This window comes from Puma concolor, chromosome D1 (assembly GCF_028749965.1).
Source record: "Puma concolor isolate L17-30 chromosome D1, mPumCon1.1.hap2, whole genome shotgun sequence".
Classification (NCBI taxonomy): domain Eukaryota; kingdom Metazoa; phylum Chordata; class Mammalia; order Carnivora; family Felidae; genus Puma; species Puma concolor.
In genome coordinates, this window is record NC_141676.1 from 15312539 (window position 1) to 15336899 (window position 24361).

The window sequence follows — 24361 nt, forward strand, 5'->3', positions numbered from 1 at the left end:
TTGGCAATAATTTCATGGGTAGGACACCAAAACCACAGGCAAGAAAAGAAAAAATGCATAAATTACTTTATCAAATTTAAGAACTTTTATACACCAAAAGACACTATCAACAGACCGAAAAGGTGTCCCACAAAGGAGAGAAAATATTTGCAAATGATATATTTGATAAGGTATTAATATCAATACTATATAAAGAAGTACTGCATCTCAAAAAATAAAAGAACCTGATGAAATACAAGCAAAGGGGGGCACCTGGGTGCCTCAGTAGGCTAAGCGTCCAACTCTTGATTAAGGCTCAGGTCATGATATCACAGTTTGTGAGTTTGAGTCTCACATGAGTGGCTGCAAGGACAAAGCCTCTCACACATGCCACCTGAAAGAGGAAGCCATATCCCTGTCACTCATGATGATTTCATAATACAGGGGTTTGCAGATGGCCACATGGATGCTCAGCAAAGACTTAAGTCGTGTATTTCCTAACAGAGATGGTTTTCTTACAGCAAAAGTGGCAGCGCCTGAGAGCGCAGAGCATGCTTGGGATTCTCTCTCTCCTCCTCTCTCTGCCCCTCCCCCACTTGCTCTCTCTCCATCTCAAAGTAAATAAATAAACATTAAAAAAAATTTTTTTTAATGAGAAAAGGACTTCAGTAGACATTTCTCCAGAAGAGATGCATGAATGCCCTATAAGCACATGAAAAGATGTGCTTACATTACATTAATCATTTTCCTTAGGAAAGGCACTTCAAAACCATCATGCAATACCATTTCACATCCAATGGGAGAGCTATTACCAAAAAATGTAATGATAACAACACATGTAAGAAAGTGGAGAAATGGGAACAACCATGCATTCTGGTGGGAATCTAAAATGATGTAGCTGCTATGGAAAATGTTATGGTAGTTCCTAAAAAATTAAGCAAAAAATTATTATATGATCCACAATTGGGGTATATACACAAAATCATGGAAACCACAGTCTCAGACGGATATTTCTATATCTATATTCATGGCACTATAATTCATAATAGACAGAAAGTAGAAGCAGCCAAGGTGTCTACTGACAGATAAATGTATGAACAGTGTGAGGTTTATGTACACAACGGGTTATTATTCACCCTTAAAAATGAAGGAAATTCTGACACATGCTAACACATACATTCACTTATTGAGTGAAATAAGACAGTCACAAAAAGACAATTTAACGTATGATTCCACTTACATATGGGGCTTAAAGTAGCCAAATTCATAGACAGAAAGTAAGTAGAATGGTATCTTCTAAGGCCCAGAGAAAGGGAAATAGAGAATTAATGTTTAATGAGTGTGGAATTTCAATCTGGGAAGATGAAAAAGCTTTGGAGGCAGATGGTGCTTGTGTTTGCATAACCAAGATGAATTAACTTAACTAACTATCATGACAATGTGAATTAACTCAACGCCCCTGAATATGCACTTACAAATGGCTAAAACTGCAAGTTTGTTATTTGTATTTTACTACAAGTTAAAAACTAAGTGTAAAAACTAAGTTGACTTCATTAAAAGGTGCATGATGTCAACACAAAGCACAGCACAATAGCAAGAGTACATGCAGAACTCTTTGGCTTTACGTACACCTCTTTAGAAAGTAGTATGTCATTCAACAACAAAGCTAGTAAACGAAAATCTCCAGAGCTGTGTCCTGATAATCTGCATTTACAAGAACTCTAATTCAAATAGTACGTTAAACTTTGACAATCAATTAGACATACATAAGTCTAAATACGCTATTTTTACAATGATAAATAATTTCCTGCCTGGACCTTTCCTCACAGTGCCTATATGTGAAAATAAACATACTTGGGACAAATAGTGTTCATGTGCCTCTGCACCACAGAAAGTATCTTCTTATCTCTTTTCCATTAAAGAGACCAACATTTAATAAAGTTACGGATATCTCTCAGTTACCTTTTTTCCTCCAGAACTTCCTCACGGCATTTTTCACCTCCAAATTTCTGAGTGCACAGGTTTAAGAAGTTTAACAAGGGAGTTACTGTGGTATACAACCCAGCCACAACTTGATCAGTGGAAAAGGTGGTGATTGGGTACAAATATATAAATATATGGACACAATACTAAGACCACCACAGTGACGTGAGGGACACAGGTGGACATGGCTTTGTGTCTCCTCTTGAAGCTATAGGTCTTCAGGGAGCAAGAGTAGTAGAAGATGACCACCTATGAGACCATCAAGAAGAAAATGTTAACAGGTCAATGAACCCACTGTCGACAGCAACAAAGAGACCAAGGGTACGATTGGGTCCATGCAGACAACTTTCAAAAATGGGTTTACATCACACACAAATGGTCTATGACTTTGGGGCCACACACACACAGCCGCACTGTGAAGAGGACCTGAATGGCTGCTGAGACAAAGTCTCTAGCACATGCCACCTGAAAGAGGAAGCCATATCCCTGTCATTTGTGATGATGTCATGGTGCTGGGGTTTGCAGATGGCCATATGGATGCTCAGCAAAGACATAAGGCATGTACTTCCTCAAAGAGATGGTTTTCTTACAGAAAAGTGCCAGGCAGCATTTCAGGGGTCATGGAGGATGAACAGCAGACTTCTAGAAGGGATAAGTCATACAGGTGGAAAATGGAAGCAGTACCCAATGTTAAATGTCAAGACCCGGTGGGGGATAACAGTTCTCAGCACTCGGAAGAGGTAAATTTCCTTAATCTTCTCTAATTGAATCTTCTTGAAAATCATAACTGACTTTTGTTTTATAACTATGCTATTTTAAACCTGTTTAACTTCATTGTAAACTTATTGTAATGTTAAACTTGTATTATCTTATTTAAATGTAAACTTACTATTTCATTTTAAACTTGATTTGGAAATGTAAATATGCAAAACTAGACATAATTCTGAAAAAGCATATTAAGGAGGGACAGCTGGTCTCATCACATATCAAAATGTGTCATTGTATCAAAGCAACTATATTTCATATCAACTGGGACATGAATAAAGAGATCAATGAAACAGAATTGATTCTTGAATTGGATACAAACATATATGGGGTTTAGGAATATAATATCAGGATTTCAAGTCAATGGGAAAAAGAAAAATATGCAACTATTAAAAACTCTTAAATTTTAGAAAATCCACTAAAATTCTCTCTTTTCAACTCATAGATCAAAATAAATTCCAAATGCAACAAAAGTTCTAATGCATGATACATAACCTCAAAAATACTTTAAAAATTAAGTGCTCAAATATAGTTGAAGAATATTTTGGTATGAACAAAGAGTCTTTAAAAAAAAATCCTTATTGGATTTAAAAGAAAACATTGGGCACCTGAGTGGCTCAGTCAGTTAAGCATCCGACTTTGGCCCAGGTCATGATCTCACAGCTAGTGAATTAGAGCCCCACACTGTGCTCTGTGCTGACAGCTCAGAGCCTGGAGCCTACTTCGGATTCTGTGTCTCCCTCTCTCTCTGCCCCTCCCCTGCTCAAGCTCTGTCTCTGTCTCTCTCTCTCACAAATAAGTAAACATTAAAAAAATGTTTTTAGGGGCGCCTGGGTGGCGCAGTCGGTTAAGCGTCCGACTTCAGCCAGGTCACGATCTCGCGGTCCGTGAGTTCGAGCCCCGCGTCGGGCTCTGGGCGGATGGCTCAGAGCCTGGAGCCTGTTTCCGATTCTGTGTCTCCCTCTCTCTCTGCCCCTCCCCCGTACATGCTCTGTCTCTCTCTGTCCCAAAAATGAATAAACGTTGAAAAAAAAAAAATTTAAAAAAAAAAAAAATGTTTTTAAAGAAAACATCATTACACACCAAAAGCGTTCTACAGAGTATACAGAAGTTAAAAACACACCAGTAGTCAGAAAGATAATACTTACATTCACAATAGTAAAAGGGATCCTTTCTTAGAATGTAATCAATAAGAATCAGTATGGAAATGAGCAACAATTGAATGAAATAGGTAAAGGTATTAATAGATGATTCCCAGAAAAAGAAATACTAACCATATTCAATATCTGGAAAGATAAACTAAACAATAAGAAAGATTACAATTTAGTCAGATTGTTCTATGCCACAAATATTCGTCAGGTACAGGTGATTAAGAATGTGGACTGAAGTACCCTCACAGACGGTGAGCATCAGTGTAGCTACTGGGGCAATCTCTAGGACGGCACTTTGGCGATACCTATGAATATCGACATTTAACTATGTGATCATTGTTTCAAATACATATCTCAACAATTCCACTCCTAAGAACTCATACTTGCACTTATTCACAAGCATACAATTATAGCAAACTTCTTTGTCAAAAAAAAAAGGTTAGTAAAAACATGAACAGGAATGGATATATTTATTTTAGTATATGTTAATAAGCAATGTGCAGTACAAGAAAAACTAAGAGATCTCTATGGACTAGTATGCAATATCTTCAAGATGTTGCAAATGATTTCACATATACGTGGAATTTAAAAAAAACAAAAACAAAAACAAAAACCAGGAACAAACTCACGCATACAGAGAACAAACTGGCAGTTGCCAGAGTTGAGGGGGATGGAGGGATAGGCAAAATGGGTGAAGGTGATAAAGGGTACAGAGTTTCACTTATAAAATAATTACATCACAAGAATGAAAAGTATAGCATAGGGAACACATCCAATATGTTGTAGCAACTTGTTATGTTAACCAGATGGAAGCTACAATGATCATAATGAGCATTTCTTAGTGTACATGATAGTTCAGTCGCTATGTTGTGTACCCGAAACTAGGATAATATTGTAGGACAATTTTTCAACTGAAAAATAAAAAATAAACAAAACTATCCTAAACTTAAAAGTTTATTGTAAAAAAAAGTAAGTTGATAATAAAAACAAATATTTAAATACGCAGAGAAAAATTTGCATACATAAATACAAATGATGTTAATACCTCAAGAGGCTTAAGAAACAGCTTAAGTGACTTCCTCTGGGGAAAGAGGAATAGAGACCGTGTTGAGAGATGAGTAGGTAATTTATTCACATTTTATCCCATTATGTAAGGTGTTCTCTTTTACTATTCATTATTATCCATTACACATCAATTTTTCTTGTAAAAATAAAAGTGTTACACAAAATATTTTGCAGATAAGGCAACAGAAATTTACTGAACAAGACAGTCTATGCATTATTAACATTATAATTAGCATAATAAAAAGAATTACCTGAAATAACAAGAATATAACTAAAATATTACTAAGTATCAAAAAAATTAAAAAACATAAATTGATTGAAAATTAACCATAAAAATTTACTAAATAATCACGTATTGTTGACACCTTGCTATGAAGGTATTGCACCTTTCTAAATGAAGCAATCTCCAAGGGATAATGGACAATAGATTCTACCAGGGAGGGAAATTGTTACTAAAGCACAATTATCCAGTCCATACTTTAAAAATACTTAAGTTCTTTGAACAAGGGAACTCAGAATCATTTTAAAAAGACATCTGCATTCTTATGAAATGGCATCCAATGTCAAATAATTCTCTTCATGGTGGATAATGCACTTATACACCAACAGATACGACATTTCTCATCCAGAGCTTCTTCATCGCATTTGTCATCTCAGAATTTCTCAGAGTATAGATCAGGGGGTTCAGCATAGGGGTTATAACTGTAAAAAACACACTCACTGATTTGTCAATGGGGAAGGTCTTAGCAGGTCTCACGTACATGAAAATACATGGCACAAAGAAGAAGACCACCACAGTGATGTGGGAACCACAGGTCTGGAGGGCTTTCCGCCTCCCTTCCGCACTAAGGTTCTTTAGAGAGTGCAAGATGACACCATAAGAGATGAGCAAGAGCACAAACACAATTGTGCACATCATCCCTCCATTGGCCACCACTAACAGGCCAATGACATATGTGTCAGTACAGGCAAGTCTCAGTAAGGGGTACATTTCACAGATGAAATGATCAATGACATTGGGACCACAGAATGGGAGACTATAAATCGTGCTAACTTGAATGGCTGAATGCAGAAAACCTCCAACCCAGGACCCTACCAGCAGCACAACACACACCTCTTGCCTCATGACAACCAAATAACGCAAGGGCTTACAGATGGCCACATAGCGGTCATAAGCCATCACCAGCAGAAGAATGACCTCTGATCCACCGAAAAGGTGCTCTGTAAATAGCTGGGTCATACAAGATTGGAAGGATATGGTATTTTCCCCAAAGAACAAGTCCGAAATCAATCTGGGGGAAATGCAAGACGAATAAGTGACATCCATAAAAGATAAGTTAGCAAGAAACAAGTACATAGGGGAGCCCAGCGTCTTACTGACAGCTATAGTCACCACAATGAGCAGGTTGCCCACCACCGTCAAAATATAGAAGAGCAAGAATATAACACACAGAAACTTCTGTTCCTTTCCATCCTGTGTGAGGCCCAGGAGGACAAAGAAAGTTACGTTGTTCTTTGATTCCATCCAGTCTGCATAGGACCTGATTCACATATTAGATGTAGGTTTCCTAGAAAACAAGGAGGGAAACTTAAATGCATAATAAGATTAATCTTTTATTGATTCATCAATTTAAAAAAAGTAGAAGACTACCTGTTTGTGTGGAGTATTCCACTGGTGCTGTGATTCCCAAGTTAAATAAGCCATGGTTTCCTACACTCTGAAAGAGCATACATAATGATCGCCAATGTAATAAGTGACACACAGGGTAGGAATATATCAGTCAAAGAGCAATCAATGAAGACATGCCAGAGGAAGCAATGCTTTAGCTGAGTTATCTAAAGCAAAAGTGGAAGGACAAAAAAGGAGGACAAGAGAATTCCACGGAAAGGTGCACAGTTCATAATGTCACAAGACTGAAATACTTGAGAACCATGTAAGGTAACTGGCATATTCAAAGTGAGGGGATCAAATTTGGAATGGAAGGTCACCACCCTAGAGTGTCTCATCCCTCTTTATTAGGGTCTTTGGTTGGATATCCCCCTTTTTCTGACCAATAAATGTGAAAGCATTCCACTCTTATGTCTCCCCTTAATTTTTAAACTTCACATATGCAACATCTCTAACTTTGGACATCTCCAATAGGATATCAGTTCTGTACTTATAAAACTAAATTTTTCATTTTTCACCATAAATCTAGTGTTCCACAATTGATTAAATGTCATTGCTCAGACAAGAAATATCACAGTGCCTTTATGTCTTTCTTATCTTCATGTCACATATTGATACCTTTAGCAAATACTATTAATGCCCTTTAAAACATATCATAAATTTGATCATTTCCCTTCCCTCCCCACTTCTCCTGACCCACTCCACTGGTCTCCTGCCACATCCCTCCCCTTGTACTCTGGCCTCCATCAGTACATTCTGCTCATGCAGCCCAATTGATCCTTTTTAAATCAGATTCTGATCTATCACTCCACTGCTCACAATGTCTACAGTGGATTCCAATCACACACTCACAACTCAATGAATCACAGTTCACGTGACCATAAGATGAACTATAATTCCCAGTTCGCAGGTGAACAAACTGAGGCTCAGATCACCTAGTTAATTTTCCCAAGGTCAGCCATTTTTAAATGATTAAACCAGAATCGGAATCAAAGTTTGCTTCATCTAAAGATGATCTCACTTTTACATAATAAAGAGAGTCACACAATTGCAAAGGCTGGTTTCCAGGACTTACTTTTAGTCTTAACTTGTGAAAGCAGGTCTACAATCTGAAGGAACACTTTCTACTCATTCCCAGCAACCTGGATTTCTTCTGTCATCCAGTTTGACAAGAGAGGGCAAAAGCTACCTTATTACTTGAGGATATATTTTATTTCATTCGGCTGTCTATCCGTTTTCTCCATAAGGTCTCCTGGTTATTCAGAAGGTTGCTTTTAGATTTTAGATCACTTCCTAGGAATTCCATGGTCCACAGAGAAAACAAAAATTTATCACATTAGGATAACATATCAAAAGGGTAGTGAACTAACTATCCTTACATAAGAAAAATAGTCACCAGCCATCTCCCATTTTTCTCAAGCAACTTCTTTGCCTCTAATTTCTAAATAGAAAAATACCATTCAACAGCTTAGTCATCCTCACTCTATAGTGTTGGTTTGGTCAGATTAGCCGACTTGATATTTTAAAGAGACATGCTTGGGCTTCTCCTTAGGTAATGCTTTAAGCCTAACAAAAACGTCCTCAAAAATGTGGATCAGTTGTTAAGAGCATAGCCTCTTCTTCCCCATGCAGGCAACCATCACTGGACATTTTATTCCTTCTAACCACATTCCTCATTAAGTCCTACAATTGGAAAGCTGCCAACACTGATTCTTGCTTAATTAAATTCACTGGGAATTTCCACATAATCTTTTAAAAATACCTATATAAAGATACTATTAGGCCAAATCACATAATGAGGGTCAGAAAGATGTGACATAAACAAAACAAAACAGACAAAACAGCTTTAGAACCATTGTAAGACTACTGCCAGTCAAGAATAAAATTTCAAGCCTGTCATTTTGTTTTAGGAAAGGTTAATTTATCATATATTTCCCCACTTGCCATAGCAAGTTTTTCTTTCCATTAATATTCAACTTATGCTGCCTTGAATTGTGGTTAGATGCTGTAGATACTTATTCACAGATTTAGACATAACAACTATTTACTCAATTAGTAATTTTTTTTCAAGTTGGACCTCCTATTTATTGCTAGGAACCATGCTGTAAATGAGGGCACAGCAATTAATGAAATACGGGAAAGAATTATGCAACAGGTCCTTCCTGCTTGCACCTTACATTCTCAGCAGAGTCAGGAAGTGAATAAGGGGACAATTTAGTAAGCTAATTAAAGTCTTCATCAGTGCTAATAAGAGACCAAACAGGGTACTCAGGGAGAATTCTACTATGGAGAAGGTGACCAGGGGAAGGCCTTTGTTCAAATTGAATGATTGATCTGAGATCCACAGGATAGAAAATGGCTACCATCAGAAAAATTGTTACAAGCAGTAAAATTAAGAAACATTACAAGCAATTTGTTCTCACTTTACTGATGGCATGTCCTATAAGTAGAAATGCTGACAATTTCACAGGGATTTTTATTCCAGTGCTATTTTGAAAAGGAGAGGTGAGCGTGGGCACTCTGATCTTCTTGATTGTGGTGGGAAAGCTTTCAACCTTGCCCTGGTGAGTGTGATGTTACCATGGATTGCTCATATATGGCCTCAATTATGTTGAGGTACATTCCTTCTCTTTTTTTTTTAATTTATTTATTTATTTTGAGAGAGACAGAGGGGTGGGAGAGTCAGACAGAGGGAGAGACAGAACCCCAAACAGGCTCCACACTGTCAGTGCACAGCATGACGTGGGTCTGGAGCCCACAAACTGTGAGATCATAACCTAAACCAAGATCAAGAGTCAGGCACTTAATGGACTGAGCCACCCAGATGCCCCAAGGTACATCCCTTCCATATACAACTTGTTGAGATGCTTATTTTATCATGAAAGATAATGAATATCTGTGCTACCAATGAGCAACCCACAGAGGATTAAGGAAACAATTCCTTTTAGCACAGCATCAAAAAGAACAAAGTACTTAAGAATAAACTTAAACAAGGAAGTAAAAGTCTTTATACGGAAAACTAAAAAATGCTGCTGAAAGCTATTCTAGAAGACACAAATAAATGGAAGAGTTTCATGAACTGATACAGTTCATATTAAGATGTCAATGCTACCTAAAATAATCTACAGATTCAATGCAATCCCAATAAAAATCCAAAAAAATATAGTTTTTTTGCTGAAAGAGATAAATCCATCCTAAAATTCAGGTGGAAACTCAAGGCACTCCAAGCAGCCAGAATAACCTTGGAGAACAAACAAACAAACAAACAAACAAACAAACAAACGGTTGGAGGACTTCCTGGTTCTGAAACTTACTACAAAGCTACAACAAACAAAACAGAATGATATTGGCATAAATAGGGACATAACAATGGAAGAAAATACAGAGCCTGGAGAGAGACCTTTGCATATGTGATCAAATGATTTTCAACGGGTGACAAGAACATTCATGGGGAGAGGACAGGTGGTTCAAAACATGGTGTGGTGAAACTGGATATCCACATGCAAAAGAATGAAACAGAACCCTTCATGTACACCATTTACAAAAATTGACTCAAAAGGGATCAAAGACCTCAATTGTCAGCTAGAACTATGAAACTCTTAGAAGAAAACATGACAAAAAAGTTCATAACTTTGGATTTGGCATTGATTATTTGGGTACAACATGAAAACCACAGGCAAGAAAAGAAAAAACACAGAAATTACTTGATCAAATTTAAGAAATTTTGTACATCACAGGTCACTATCAACAGAGAGATAAGGCATCCCACAAACAACAGACAATATTTTCAAAGGATATAGTTGATGATGTGTTAATATCCAGAATATATAACAAATTTCTACATCTCATTAACATAGGAAAAACACCACCATGATAAAAAAATGGACAAAGGATGCTATGAAATTAGAAGACAACCACAAGAAAAGTTTGGTCAGCCCTCAAACACATGGAAGTTAAATAAAATCGTACTAAAGAATGAATGGTTACCTATAAAATTAAAGAAGAAATAAAAAATAATGGAAGCAAGTGAAAATGAAAACATGAAAGTCCAAAACCTTTGGGATTTAGCAAAGGCAGTCCTAAGAGGGAAGTATACTGCAATCTAGGCCTTTCTCAAGAAGCAAGAGAGGTCCCAAATACACAACCTAATGTTTAGCTCCTCAAGGAGCTAAAAAGGGAACAGCAGATAAAACCTAAAGCCAGCAAAGGGAAATAATAAAGAGCAGAGCAGAAATAAATGATATAACAAAAACAAACAAACAAAACAGCACCACACATCAACAACACTAAGAACTGGTTCCTAGAAAGAGTCACAAAATTGATGAACCCCTAGCAGAATTCTCAAAAGTAAAAGAGAAAGGTCCCAAGTAGATAAAATCATGAATGAACAAGGAGGGATCACAACCAAGATCACAGAAATACAAACAATTGGGAAAGAATACTATGCCAAAAAACTGGGCAATCTGGAAGAAACGGACAAATTAGAAACTCATAAACTCGCAAAACTGAAACAGGAAGAAATAGAAAATTTGAACAAAACCCTAACCAGCAAAGAAATGGAATCAGCAATCAAAAATCTCCCAACAAAAAAACTCCGGGGCTTTTTTTGCCAGCTAATTCTACCAGTCATTTAAAAAGAGTTAATACCTATTCTTCTCAAACTTTTCCAAAACAGAAATAGAAGGAAAACTTCCAAATTCATTTTACAAGGCCAGCATTACTTTGATTCCAAAATCAGACAAAGACCCTACTAAAAAGGAGAATGACAAGCCAATATCCCTGATGAACATGGATGCAAAAATTCTCAACAAGGTATTAGCAAATTGAATACAACAGTACATTAAAGGAATTATTACTCACCACAATCAAGTGGGATTTATTCTTGGACTACAACACAAATCAGTGTGATCCACCATATTAATAAAAGAAAGGATAGGAACCATATGATCCTGTCAATAGATGCAGAAAAAGTATGTGACAAAATATGGCATCCATTCTTGATAGAAGTCCTCAACAAAGTAGGGATCGATGGAACATATCTTAACATCATAAAGGCCACATACGAAAGACCCACAGCTAATATCATCCTCAATGGGGAAAAACTGAGAGCCTTTCCCCTATGGTCACGAATAAGACAAAAATATCCACTCTCAACATTGGTATTTAACATAGTACTGGAAGTCTTAGCCTGAGCAATCAGACAACAGCAGCAGCAGCAGCAGCAGCAAGAACAACAACAAAAGGTATCCGATCAGCAAGGAAGAAGTCAAAATTTCATTATTTGCAGACAACATGCAGATGACACTATTTTCTACACAGCTTTTCTATGTAGAAAACCCAAAAGACTGCGCCAAAAAAATTGCTAGAACTAATACATGAATTCATCAAAGTCACAGGATATAAAATCAACATGCAGAAATCTGTTGCACCTCTATACACCAATAAGGAAGCAGCAGAAAAGGAAGTGAAGGAATCAATCCCATTTACAAGGGTACCAAAAACAATATGATACCTACGAATAAACCTAAGTAAAGAAGTGAAAGATCTCTACTCTGGCGGCACCTGGGTGGCTCAACTGGTCTGACTCTTGATTTGGGCTTAGATCATCATCAAACAGTTTGTGGAATCAAGAACCCTGTTGGGTTCTGCACTGATAACATGGACCCTGCTTGGGATTCTCTTTCTCTGCCCCTCGCCAGTGTTTGTTCTCTGTCTCTCTCTCTCTCTCTCTCTCTCTCTCTCTCTCTCCCAAATAAATAACCATTAATAAATAGAAGATCTATATTCTGAAAACTGTAGAACATTGATGAAAGACATTGAAGAGGACACAAAGAAATGGAAAAGCATTCCATGGTTATGGATGGGAAGAACAAGCATTGTTAAAATATACTACCCAAAGAAATCTACACATTTAATGCAATCCCTATCAGTAACACCAGCATTTTTCAAAGAGCTATAACAAACAATCCTAAAATTTGTATGGAACCACAAAAGACCCCAAGTAGCCAAAGCAATCATGAAAAAGAGAAACAAAACTGGAGGCATCACCATTCCAGAATTCAAGCTATATTACAACACTGTAGTCATCAAGACAGTTTAAAAAAAAGACAAATGTGATATAGACACATTATCAATGGAACGAAAAAGAAAATGGAGAAATGGACCCGCAACTATATGGTCAACTAGTCTCTGACAAAGCAGGAAAGAATATCCAATGGAAAAAAGACAGTCTCTTCAACAAATGGTGTTGGGAAAACTGGACAGTGATATACAGAAGAATGAAATTAGGCCACTTTCTTACATCATACACAAAACTAAATTTGAAATGGATGAAAGACCTAACTGTGAGACAGAAAACCATCAAAATCTTAGAGGAGAACAAGGCAACATCCTGTTTGACTTTGGCCACAATAGCTTGTTACTAGACATGTCATCAAAGGCAAGGAAACAAAAATAAACATGAACTACTGAGACTGTATCAATATATACATCTGCACAGTGAAGGAAACAATCAACAAAACTAAGGGCAACCTACAGAATGGGAGAAGATATTTGCAAATGACATACCTGATAAAGGGTTGGTATCCAAAGTCTATAAAGAACTTCTCAAACTCAACACGCAACAAACAAATAACCCAGTTAAGAAATGAGCAGAAGACATGAATAGATATTTCTCTAACAAAGACTTCTAGATGTCTAGCATATGCATGAACAGATGCTTAACATCACTCATCATCAAGGAAATACAAATCAAAACCACAATGAGATATCACCTCACACCTGTCAGAATGGCTAAAATTAACAACACAAGAAACACCAGGTGTTGACAAGGATGTGGAGAAAGGAGAATCCTCTTATACTGTTGGTGGGAATGCAAACTGGTGCGCTCACCCTGGAGAAAAGTATGGAGGTTCTTCAAGAAAGCAAAAATAAAACTACATTATGACCAAGTGACCTAATACACTATTAGGTATCTACCCACAGGATACAAAATATAGATTCAAAGGGGTACAAGCACCCCAATGTTATAGCAGCATTATCAACAATAACCAAACTATGGAGAGAGTCCAAATGTCCATCGACTGATGAATGGATAAAGGTGTGGTATATGATGGAGTATTACTCAGCCATCAAAACAAATGAAATCTTGCCATTCAAATGATGTGGATGGAACTAGAATGTATTATGCTAAGTGACATAAGTCAATGTGAGAAAGACAAATACCATAGGATTTCACTTATATGTGAAAGTTAAGAAACCAAACAGATGACCATATGGGAAGGGGGGAGAGATAAGAGAAGAGAGGGAAACAAATCACAAGAGACTCTTAATGATAGAGGAAAAAAAACTATGGGTTGACAAAGAGAGGCAGGTGGGAGATGGCTTACATGGGTGAGGGGACTAAGGAGGGCACTTGTTATGATGAACACTGCATGTTGTATGTAAGTGATGAATCACTGATTTCTACTCCTGAAACCAATATGGCACTGTATGTTAACTAAAATTTAAATTTAAAAAGGGGGGACGGGGGACAAAAACTTCTTTTTTATTAAAAACCAAAGAGGAAAGGAACTTTAAGAGACCTTGCTCCAAAGAATATATGTGATGCCATTTGCAGCAACGTGGATGGAACTGGAAGATATTATGCTGAGTGAAATAGGTTAGTCAGAGAAGGACAGATATCATATGTTTTCACTCATACGTGGATCTTGGGAAACTTAACAGAAGACCATGGGGGAAGGGAAGGGGAATAAAGTAGTTACAAACAGAGAGGGAGGGAGGTATACCATAAAAGACTCTTAAATACAGAGAACAAACCGAGGGTGGCTGAGGGGGTAAGGGAGAGGGGAAAATAGGTGATGGGCATTGAGGAGGGCACTTCTTGGGATGAGCACTGGGTGTTGTAGGTAAGCGATAAGCCACGGGAATCTACCCCAAAAACCAGGAGCACACTTTACACACTGTATGTTAGCCAACTAGACAATAAATTATATTATAAATAAATAAATAAATAAATAAATAAATAAATAAATAGCAAGGAACACCTGTGAATTCCCTATAAAAAATTACACACTAAATGAAAAAAAATTTTTGCACACCGAAAGTGTTCCTTATAGTGTACAAAAGATAAAAACACATCACAAGACAGAACGATAATAGTTACATACACAATACTAAAAGGATCATTTCTTTAAGATGTAACCAATCACCAAAATATATATGGAAAAGAGCAACGACTGAAGAAATAGGTAAAGGCATGAATAGACAATTCACAGAAAAAGAAATACAAATCATATCCAACGTGTGAATAGGTAAACTCAATATGAAAAAGATTGCAATTTAATCGGACTTTTTATGCCATAAACCCATATCAGGTATGGGTGGTTGAGAATGCGGACTGAAGTATTCTCACAGACGGTGAGCATCAGTGTAGCTACTAGTACAAACTCTAGGTTGGCAGTTTGGTGATAACTATGAATATCGACATTAAACTTCTGATCAGTTTCAAATACATACATCAACATTTCCACTCCGAGGGACTCATACTTGCACACATTCACAAGCATGTAATTATTATAAACTTCTTTGTCATAGAAAAAGGTTAGTAATAACATGAATAGAAATGGACACATTTCTTTTATATACATTTTTATTGATTTTATAAGGGAGTAATATGGAGTACAAGAAAAACTAAGAGATCTCTCCGGACTGGTATGCGGTATCTTCAAGATGGTGCAAATGATTTCACTTATATGTGGAAGTAAAAAAAAGAACACATGGACAAAAACAGAAAAGGACTCATCACACAGAGAACAAACTGGGGGTTGCCAGAGCTGGAGGTTGGAGGGATAGGTGACATGGGTGAAAGGGACAAAAGGTACAAAGTTTGTTACATCACAAGAATGAAAAGTACAGCATAGGGAACAGAGTGAACATGTTTATAGCAACTTTTTATGGTAACAGAAGTTACACATATCATGATATGAGCATTTCTTAATGTACATGATTGTTAAGTCGCTATGTTGTGTACCAGAAACTAGGATAATATTGTATGACAACAATTTTCAATTGAAATATCAAAAATAAACAAAACTATCCTAAACTTAAAAGTTTATTTTAAAGAAAGAAGTTGTATAATAGGAGCAAAAGTTAAATACACAGAGAAAAATTCACATTATATATGTAATATATATGTTGCTTGAATACAAATGTAGTTATTATCACAGGAGTCTTAAGAAACAGATTAAATGACGCCCTCTGAGGAAGAGGACTAGAGACCGTGCTGAGAGATGAGTAGGTAATTTATTCTCATTTTATTCCATTATATAAGGTTTTCTCTATAATTATTTATTACTATCCATTACACATCAATTTTTCTTATAAAAACAAACGTCAAAGTGTTTTACATAAAAGGCCACAGATATTTACTTAGCAAGACCATCTATACATCATTAAATACTATAAATAGTAAAATAAAAAGAATTTCCTTAAATGATAAGAATCTAACTAAAAATACTACTAAGTATCAGGAAAAAACATGTTGATGTTTTTCATTAAAAGTGTAATCATTTAAAAATTTCTTCATTAATTCATTACCTATTGTTGACTCCTTTTTTTAAATATGAAATTTATTGTCAAATTGGTTTCCATACAACACCCAGTGCTCATCCCAACAGGTGCCCTCCTCAATGCCCATCACCCACTTTCCCCTCACCACCCCCTATCAACTCTCAGTTTGTTCGCAGTATTTAAGAGTCACTTGTGTTTTGCCTCCGTCTCTCTCTGTAACTTTTTTCCCCCATCTCCTCCCCCCGGTCTCCTGTTGAGTTTCTCAGGATCCACATATGAGTGAAAACATACAGTATCCATGTCTTTCTCTGCCTGACTTATTTCACTTAGCATAACACTCTCCAGTTCCATCCACGTTACTACAAAGGGCCATATTTCATTGTTTCTCATTGCCAAGTAGTATCCCATTGTATATATAAACCACATCTTCTTTATCCATTTGTCAGTTGATGGGCATTTAGGCTCTTTCCATAATTTGGCTATTGTTGAAAGTGCTGCTATAAACATTGGGGTACAAGTGCCCCTATGCATCAGCACTCCTGTATCCCTGGGTAAATTCCTAGCAGTGCTATTGCTGGGTCATAGGGTAGGTCTATTTTTAATTTTTTGAGGAACCTCCACACTGTTTTCCAGAGCGGCTGCACCAGTTTGCATTCCCATCAACAGTGCAATAGGGTTCCCGTTTCTCCACATCCTCGCCACCATCTATAGTCTCCTGATTTGATCATTTTAGCCACTCTGACCGATGTGAGGTGGTATCTGAGTGTGGTTTTGATTTGTATTTCCCTGATGAGGAGTGACGTTGAGCATCTTTTCATGTGCCTGTTGGCCATCTGAATGTCTTCTTTAGAAAAGTATTTATTCATGTCTTCTGCCCATTTCTTCACTGGATTATTTGTTTTTCAGGTGTGGAGTTTGGTGAGCTCTTTATAGATTTTGGATACTAGCCCTTTATCCGATATGTCATTTGCAAATATCTTTTCCCATTCCATCAGTGGCCTTTTTTTATTTTATTTTTTAGTATTTTAAATTTACATCCAAATGAGTTAGCATATAGTGCAACAATGATTTCAGGAGTAGGTTCCTTAATGCCCCTTACCCATTTAACCCCTCCCCCTCCCATGACCCCTCTAGCAACCCTCAATTTGTTTTCCATATTTATGAGTCTCTTCTGTTTTGTCCCACCTGTTTTTATATTATTTTTGTTTCCCTTCCCTTATGTTCATCTATTTTGTCTCTTCAAGTCCTCATATGAGTGAAGTCATATGATTTTTGTCTTTCTCTGACTGACTGATTTCACTTAGCATAATACCCTCCAGTTCCATCCATGTAGTTGCAAATGGCAAGATTTCAATCTTTTTGATTGCTGAGGAATACTCCATTGTATATATATACACCACATCTTCTTTATCTGTTCATCCATTGATGGACATTTGGGCTCCTTCCATACTTTGGCTGTTGTTGACAGTGCTGCTGTAAACATGGGGGTGCATGTGTCCCTTCGAAACAGCACACCTGTATCCTGTAGATAAATGCCTAGTAGTGTAATTGCTGGGTCAAAGGGTAGTTCTATTTTTAATTTTTTGAGGAATCTCTATACTGTTTTCCAGAGTGGCTGCACCAGCTGGCATTGCCACCAATAATGCATAAGAGATCCTCTTTCTCCACATCCTGGCCAACATCTGTTGTTGCCTGAATTGTTAATGTTCGCCATTCTGACAGGTGTAAGGTGGTATCTCATTGTGGTTTTGATTTGTCTTTCCCTGATGATGAGTGATGTGGAGCATTTTTTCATGTGTCAGTTGGCCATCTGGATGTCTTCCTTGGAGAAGTGTCTATTCATGTCTTTTGCCCATTTCTTCACTGTATTATTTGTTTTTTGGGTGTTGAGTTTGATAAGTTCCTTATAGATTTTGGATACTAACACTTTATCTGATAAGTCATTTGCAAATATCCTCTCCCATTCTGTCAGTTGCCTTTAGGTTTGCTGATTGTTTCCATCGCTGTGCAGAAGCTTTTTATCTTGATGAGCTCCCAATACTTTATTTTTGCTTTTAATTCCCTTGCCTTTGGAATGTTGACTCCTTTTATGTAAAGGAATTACACTTTTCTAAATGAACTGATCCACAAGGTATTATCGACCTTACATTCTACTGGAAGGGAAGCTGTTATTAAAGCACAATCATCCAGTTCGTTCTTTATAATTAACTTAAAACTTGACACAAAGACAGTCAGGATCATTTTAAGGAGTCTTCTGCATTCTTAGAAAATGCAGGCCAATGTCCAGTAATTCTCTTCATGGTAGAAAATGCACTCCTTTACTACTTGATGTGACATTTTTCCTCCAGAGCTTCCTCATAGCATTTGTCATCTCAGAATTTCTCAGAGTGTAGATCAGCGGGTTCAGCATGGGGGTTATGACTGTATAAAACACACTCAATGATTTGTCAACGGGGAAGGTCTTAGCAGGTCTCACGTACATGAAAATACATGGCACAAAGAAGAAGACCACCACAGTGATGTGGGAACCACAGGTCTGGAGGGCTTTCCACCTCCCTTCCGGACTAAGGTTCTTTAGAGAGTGCAAGATGACACCATAAGAGATGAGCAAGAGCACAAACGCAATTGTGCAGATCAGTCCTTCATCGCCCACCAACAGGCCAATGATATGGGCGTCAGTACAGACCAGTTTCAGTAAGGGGTACATGTCACACAAAAAATGATCAGTGAATTGGGACCGCAGAATGGGAGCCCATAAATAGTGCTAACTTGAATTACTGAATGCAGAAGACCTCCAACCCAGGACCCTACCAGCAGCACAACACACACCCTTTGCCTCATGATACACAAATAATGCAGGGGTTTACACATGGCCACATAGAGGTCATAAACCATCACCAAGAGAAGAATGATCTCTGATCCACCAAAAAGCCGCTCTGTAAACAGCTGGGTCATACAGTGTTGAAATGACCTGGTATTTTCCCCACATATCAAATCTGAAATCAATCTGAGGGAAATAGAAGAGGAGTAAATGACATCCATAAAAGGTAAGTTAGCAAGAAACAAGTACATAGGTGAGTTCAGGGTCTTACTGACAGTTACGGTTGCCAAAATGAGGAGGTTGCCCACAGTGAAAATATAGAAGAGTGAGAACACAACCAAAAGGACCTTCTGTTCCTTTGGATCCTGTGTGAGACCCAAGAGGATAAAATAAGTGACATTGCTCCTTGGTTCCATCTAGTCTGCATAGAAGCTGGCTTCTCATATTAGAAGCAGCTGATCTACAAAACAAGGAAGATAAATGCATTATAAGATTACTGATTCATGCAATTAAAAGAATTTAGAAGGAGTACCTATTTGTCTCACATGTGTGGCATGTGTCATAGACATTAGGATTTCAAGTTGAATAAGCCACGGTTTCCTACACTCAGTGATATCATACATAATAATCACCAATATAATAGGTGCCATTATAAAAATACAGAACACGAAATGTCCAGGGTAGGAATATATCTACCAAACTGGAATCAAAAAAGTTTCCCAAAGGAAGCAATGCTTCACCTGAGTTTTAAAGGAAGAGTGGAAGAACAAGAGAAGAGGGAAAGGGAATTTCATGGAAAGGTGCACAGTTTATAAAGTCCCAAAGGTGAAATACTTGAGACCCATTTAAGGTAACTGACATATTCAAAGTGAGTAGATCAAATTAGGAACAGGTCACTTCCCTAGGTTGTCTCTTCCCCCACTGAGACCTCTTTATTAGGATCTTTGGTTGGATATGCCTCCTTTCCCTGATCAATAAATGGGGAAGCATTCCACTATTGTGTCTCTCCCTTAATTGTTAAACTTCATATATGCAACATCTCCAACTTCAGAAATCTCCATTGGATATCAATTAGGACTTATAAAACTAATTTTTTTTTGCACAATAAACATAGATGCTTCCCACATCATTAAATGGTACCACCTTGCACATCATTGCTCAGACAAGAAATAATCACAGTGTCCTTCATGCCGTCTTGCGGTCATGTCACATATTAATACCTTTAACAAATGATATTTATCGCCTTTAAAATTTATCACAAATTTAATCATTCCCCTCCCCTCCCCACTTCCTCTGCCCCACTGCACTAGCCTCCTACCACGTCCCTCCTCTTTCATTCTGGTCTCCATCAATTTGTTCTCCTGATGAAACTTAAAATGGATTCTTTTTAAATATGATTCTGATCACTCCACTGCTCACAATGCCTACAGTTGCTTCCAATCACACACTCAGAACTTAATGAATCACAGTTCATCTTACAGTAAAGGGAATTATAATCCTCATTTCACAGCTGAACAAACTGAGGCTCAGAACATCTAATTAATTTTCCCAAGGTCCACCATTCTTAAGTGATAAAACTAGAATTGGAATCAAAGTTTGCTTTCTCTCAAAGTGATCTCACTTTTACATAATGAAGATAGTTACACAGTTGCAAAGGCTGCTTTCCACTATTTACTGTTAGTTTTACCTTACAGAGGCATGTCCACAATCTGAAGGAACACATTTGACTCTGTCATCCAGTTTGGCAAGAGGGCAAAAGCTGCATTATTGCTTGAGGACATATTTTTTTTCATTCGACTGTCTATCCATTTTCGCGAGAGTTTCTCCTGGTTATTCAGAAGGTTGCTTTTATTAATACCGTAGATGACTTCCTAGCAATTCCATGGTCCACGCAGAAAACAAACATTTATCACATTAGGATAATATATCAAAAAGACAAGATTAACTCCTATCCTTACATAAGGAAAATAGCCACCAGCCATCTCCCAGGGAGATTTTTCTCAAGTAACTTCTTTCCTACTAATTTCTAAATAGAAAAATACCATTCAGTGGCTTAGGCATACTCATTCTATTGGTTTGGTCAGATTAGCAGACTTGATACTTTAAGAGACATCATTGGGCTTCTACTTAGGTAATGCTTTAAGCCCAACAGAAACCTCCTAAAAATGTGTATCAGCTGTTAAGAGCATAGCCTCTTCTTCCCCATACGGGCAAATATCACTGGACATTTTATCCCTTCTAACCACACTCTTCATTAAGTCCTACAATTGGAAAATGTCCAGGACCAATTCTTGCTTATAAATTCACTGGGAATTTTCACAAAATTTTTCAAAAATATCTATGTAAAGATACTATTAGGCCAAATCACATAATTAGTGTCAGAAATATGTGACATAAAAAAAAAAAATAGCTTTAGAACCATTGTAAGGCTACTGCCAGTTAAGAATAAAATTTCAGCCCAGTCATTTTGTTTTAGGAAGATTATTTTTCATGTATTTCTCCACTTCCCATAGCAAGTTTCTCTTCCCTTTTATTAATACTCAATTTATGCTGCCTTGAAGTAGGGTTGGGCATTTTATTTTTTTTGCAGATTTCAACACAGTAACTCTTTATTCAATTACAACTTTTTTTAATTTGGAGGGCTTATTTACTGCCAGAAACTGAGCTGTGAGTGAGAATACAGCAATTTATTAAATAGGAAAAAATTATGCAAATAGTCCTTCCTGCATGGTCCTGCACGGACCTTATATTCTCATGGTAGAGGGAGGCAGTATATAAGGGAACAATTTAGTGTGTTAATTACAGTCTTCATCAGTGCTAATAAGACAGCAAACAGGGTACTCAGGGAGAATTCTCCTATGGAGAAGATAACCAGGGAAGGCTTTTCTTCCACAGGATAGAAAGTGGCTACCGTCAGAAAAATTGTTACAGGTAGTAAAATTAAGCAATCTGTTCTCACTTCACTGATGGCATGCCCTATATGTAGAAAATGCTAAAAACTTACACAGGAATTTTTATTTCAGTGCCCTTTTGAAAAGGAGTGGTAAGTGTGGGCACTCTCGTATTGTGACGGATAGTAGTGGGAAAGCTTTCAACCTTGACTCGAGTGTCATATTAGCTGTGGATCTGTCATATATGGCCTTTATTATGTTGAGTTACATTCCTTCTATACCCAATTTTTTGAGATTTTTTTTTTAATTCAGGTTAGTTAACATAGAGTGTAGTCTTCACTTCAGGAGTAGAACCCAATGATTCATCTCTTACATGTGACACCCAGTGTTCATCTGGAAAAGTGCCCTCCTTAATGCCCGCCACCGATAACCTGTCCCCCACGCATTTACCCTCCAGCAACCCTCATTTTCTTCTCTGTATTTAAGAGTCTCTTATGGTTTGCCTCCCCAATAAGAGTTTTTTAAAATTTCATTCTAGTAAATGATTTTTATCTTACATTTTAGTATGTTTACTGAGCATCTAATTTATTGTGCTACTGGTGAAAGCTATGTGAGAATTCTATATTATGTTTGCAACTTCTTGGAAGTTTAAATTTATTTATTTTTTAACAATAAATAAAACATTTCATTTTATTTAATTTGTTCCTTCTTCGGTGGACTGTTTTTCTTATGTAAATTCAACTTTCTTTTTTTTTTATTTTTTTTATGTTTATTTATTTTTGAGAGAGAAAGAGAGCATGAGCAGGGGAGGGGCAGAGAGAGAGGGAGACACAAAATCTGAAGCAGGCTCCAGGCTCTGAGCTGTCAGCACAAAGTCCAATGTGGGGCTCAAACCTATAGACCGTGAGATCCTGACCTAAGCCGAAGTCGGACGCTCAACCGACTAAGCCACCCAAGTGCCCCTCGACTTTCTTATTTTTTTAATTTTTCATTTATTTTTTATTTAAATTTTGGTAAAAAGGTAATCTTAGTTTCAAGTGTAGAATTTAGTGATTCGTCCTTTACATACAACACCCAATGCTCATCACAAGTGGCCCTCTTAATGCCCATCACCATTTAATCCATTCCCTGACCATCTCCCCACCAGAAACCTTCAGTCTGTTCTCTATAGTTAAGAGTTTCTTATGGTTTGCCTCCCTTACTTTTTTTCCCTTCCCCTATGTTCACCTGTTTTGCTTCTTAAATTCCACATCAGTGAAATCATATGGTATTGTCTTTCTGACTTATTTCACTTGGCATAATATACTCTCTCTCCAACCACATTGTTGTAAATGGCAAGATTTTATTATTTTTCATGGCTGAGTAATATTCCATTGTATATGCCAATCTTCTTTATTGATTCATCAGTCAATGGATGTTTGGGCTTTTTCCACAATTTGGCTATTGTTGGTAATGCTTCTATAAACATCAGGATGCACGTGCCCATTTGCATCATTATTTTTATAACCTTTGGGTAAACACCTAGTAGTGCAATTCCTGGGTCATAGGGTAGTTCTGCTTTTAATTTTTTGAGAAACCTCCATACTGTTTCCCAGAGTGGTTGCACCAGTTTGCATTCCCACCAGCAGTATATTTCTGCATCCTTACCAACATCTGTTGTTTCTTGTGTTGTTAATGTTAGCCATTCTGACAGGTGTGAGGTGGTATCTCATCATGGCTTTCATTTGTATTTCCCTGATGATGAGTGATGTTGAACACCTGTTCATGCATCTGCTAGCCATCTAGAAGTCTTTGGAGAAATGTCTATTCACATCTTACTGCCCATTTCTTAACTGGATTATTCGGGGGATGTTGAAATTGATAATTTCCTTATAAATTTTAGATACTAACCCTTTATCAGATATGTCATTTCAAATATCTTCTAAATTCTTTAAGTTGGATTTTAGTTTTGTTGATGGTTTCTTTTGCTGTGCAGAAGCTTTTTATCTTGATGAAGACCCAATAGTTCATCTTGCTTTTGTTTCCCTTGCCAGCAGTGACATGTCAGTAAGAAGACATGGTATGGTCGAGGTCAAAGAGGTTACTGCCTGTGTTCCCCTCTAGGATTTTGATGGTTTCCTGTCTCACACTTAGGTCTTTCATCCATTTTGAATTTATTTTTGTACATGGTGTAAGAAAGTGGTCCAATTTCATCCTTCTGCATGTTGTTGTCCAGTTTCCCCAACACTCTGTTGAAGAGGACTTTTTCCATCTTTTCCATTTTCAATTTGTTTTGTTGAAGATTAGTTGACCATATAGTTGTGGGTCCATTTCTGGATTTTCTATTTTGTCCCATTGATCTACATGTCTGTTTTTGAGATAGTACCATACTGTCTTGATCACTACAGCTTTGTAATACAACTTGAAGTCTGGAATTGTGATGCCTCCAGCTTTCTTCATTTTCAAGATTGCTTTGGCTATTTGGTGT

The 24361-nt window shown here is 37.2% G+C and overlaps 2 pseudogenes; both read right to left on the reverse strand.

Annotated features, from left to right (window-relative positions):
- Positions 1-5520: 5520 nt before the first annotated feature.
- LOC147576505 (olfactory receptor 4A47-like) lies at positions 5521-6468 on the reverse strand (annotated as a pseudogene).
- A 12010-nt stretch (positions 6469-18478) lies between these two features.
- LOC112865171 (olfactory receptor 4A47-like) lies at positions 18479-24145 on the reverse strand (annotated as a pseudogene).
- Between the last annotated feature and the right edge of the window lie 216 nt (positions 24146-24361).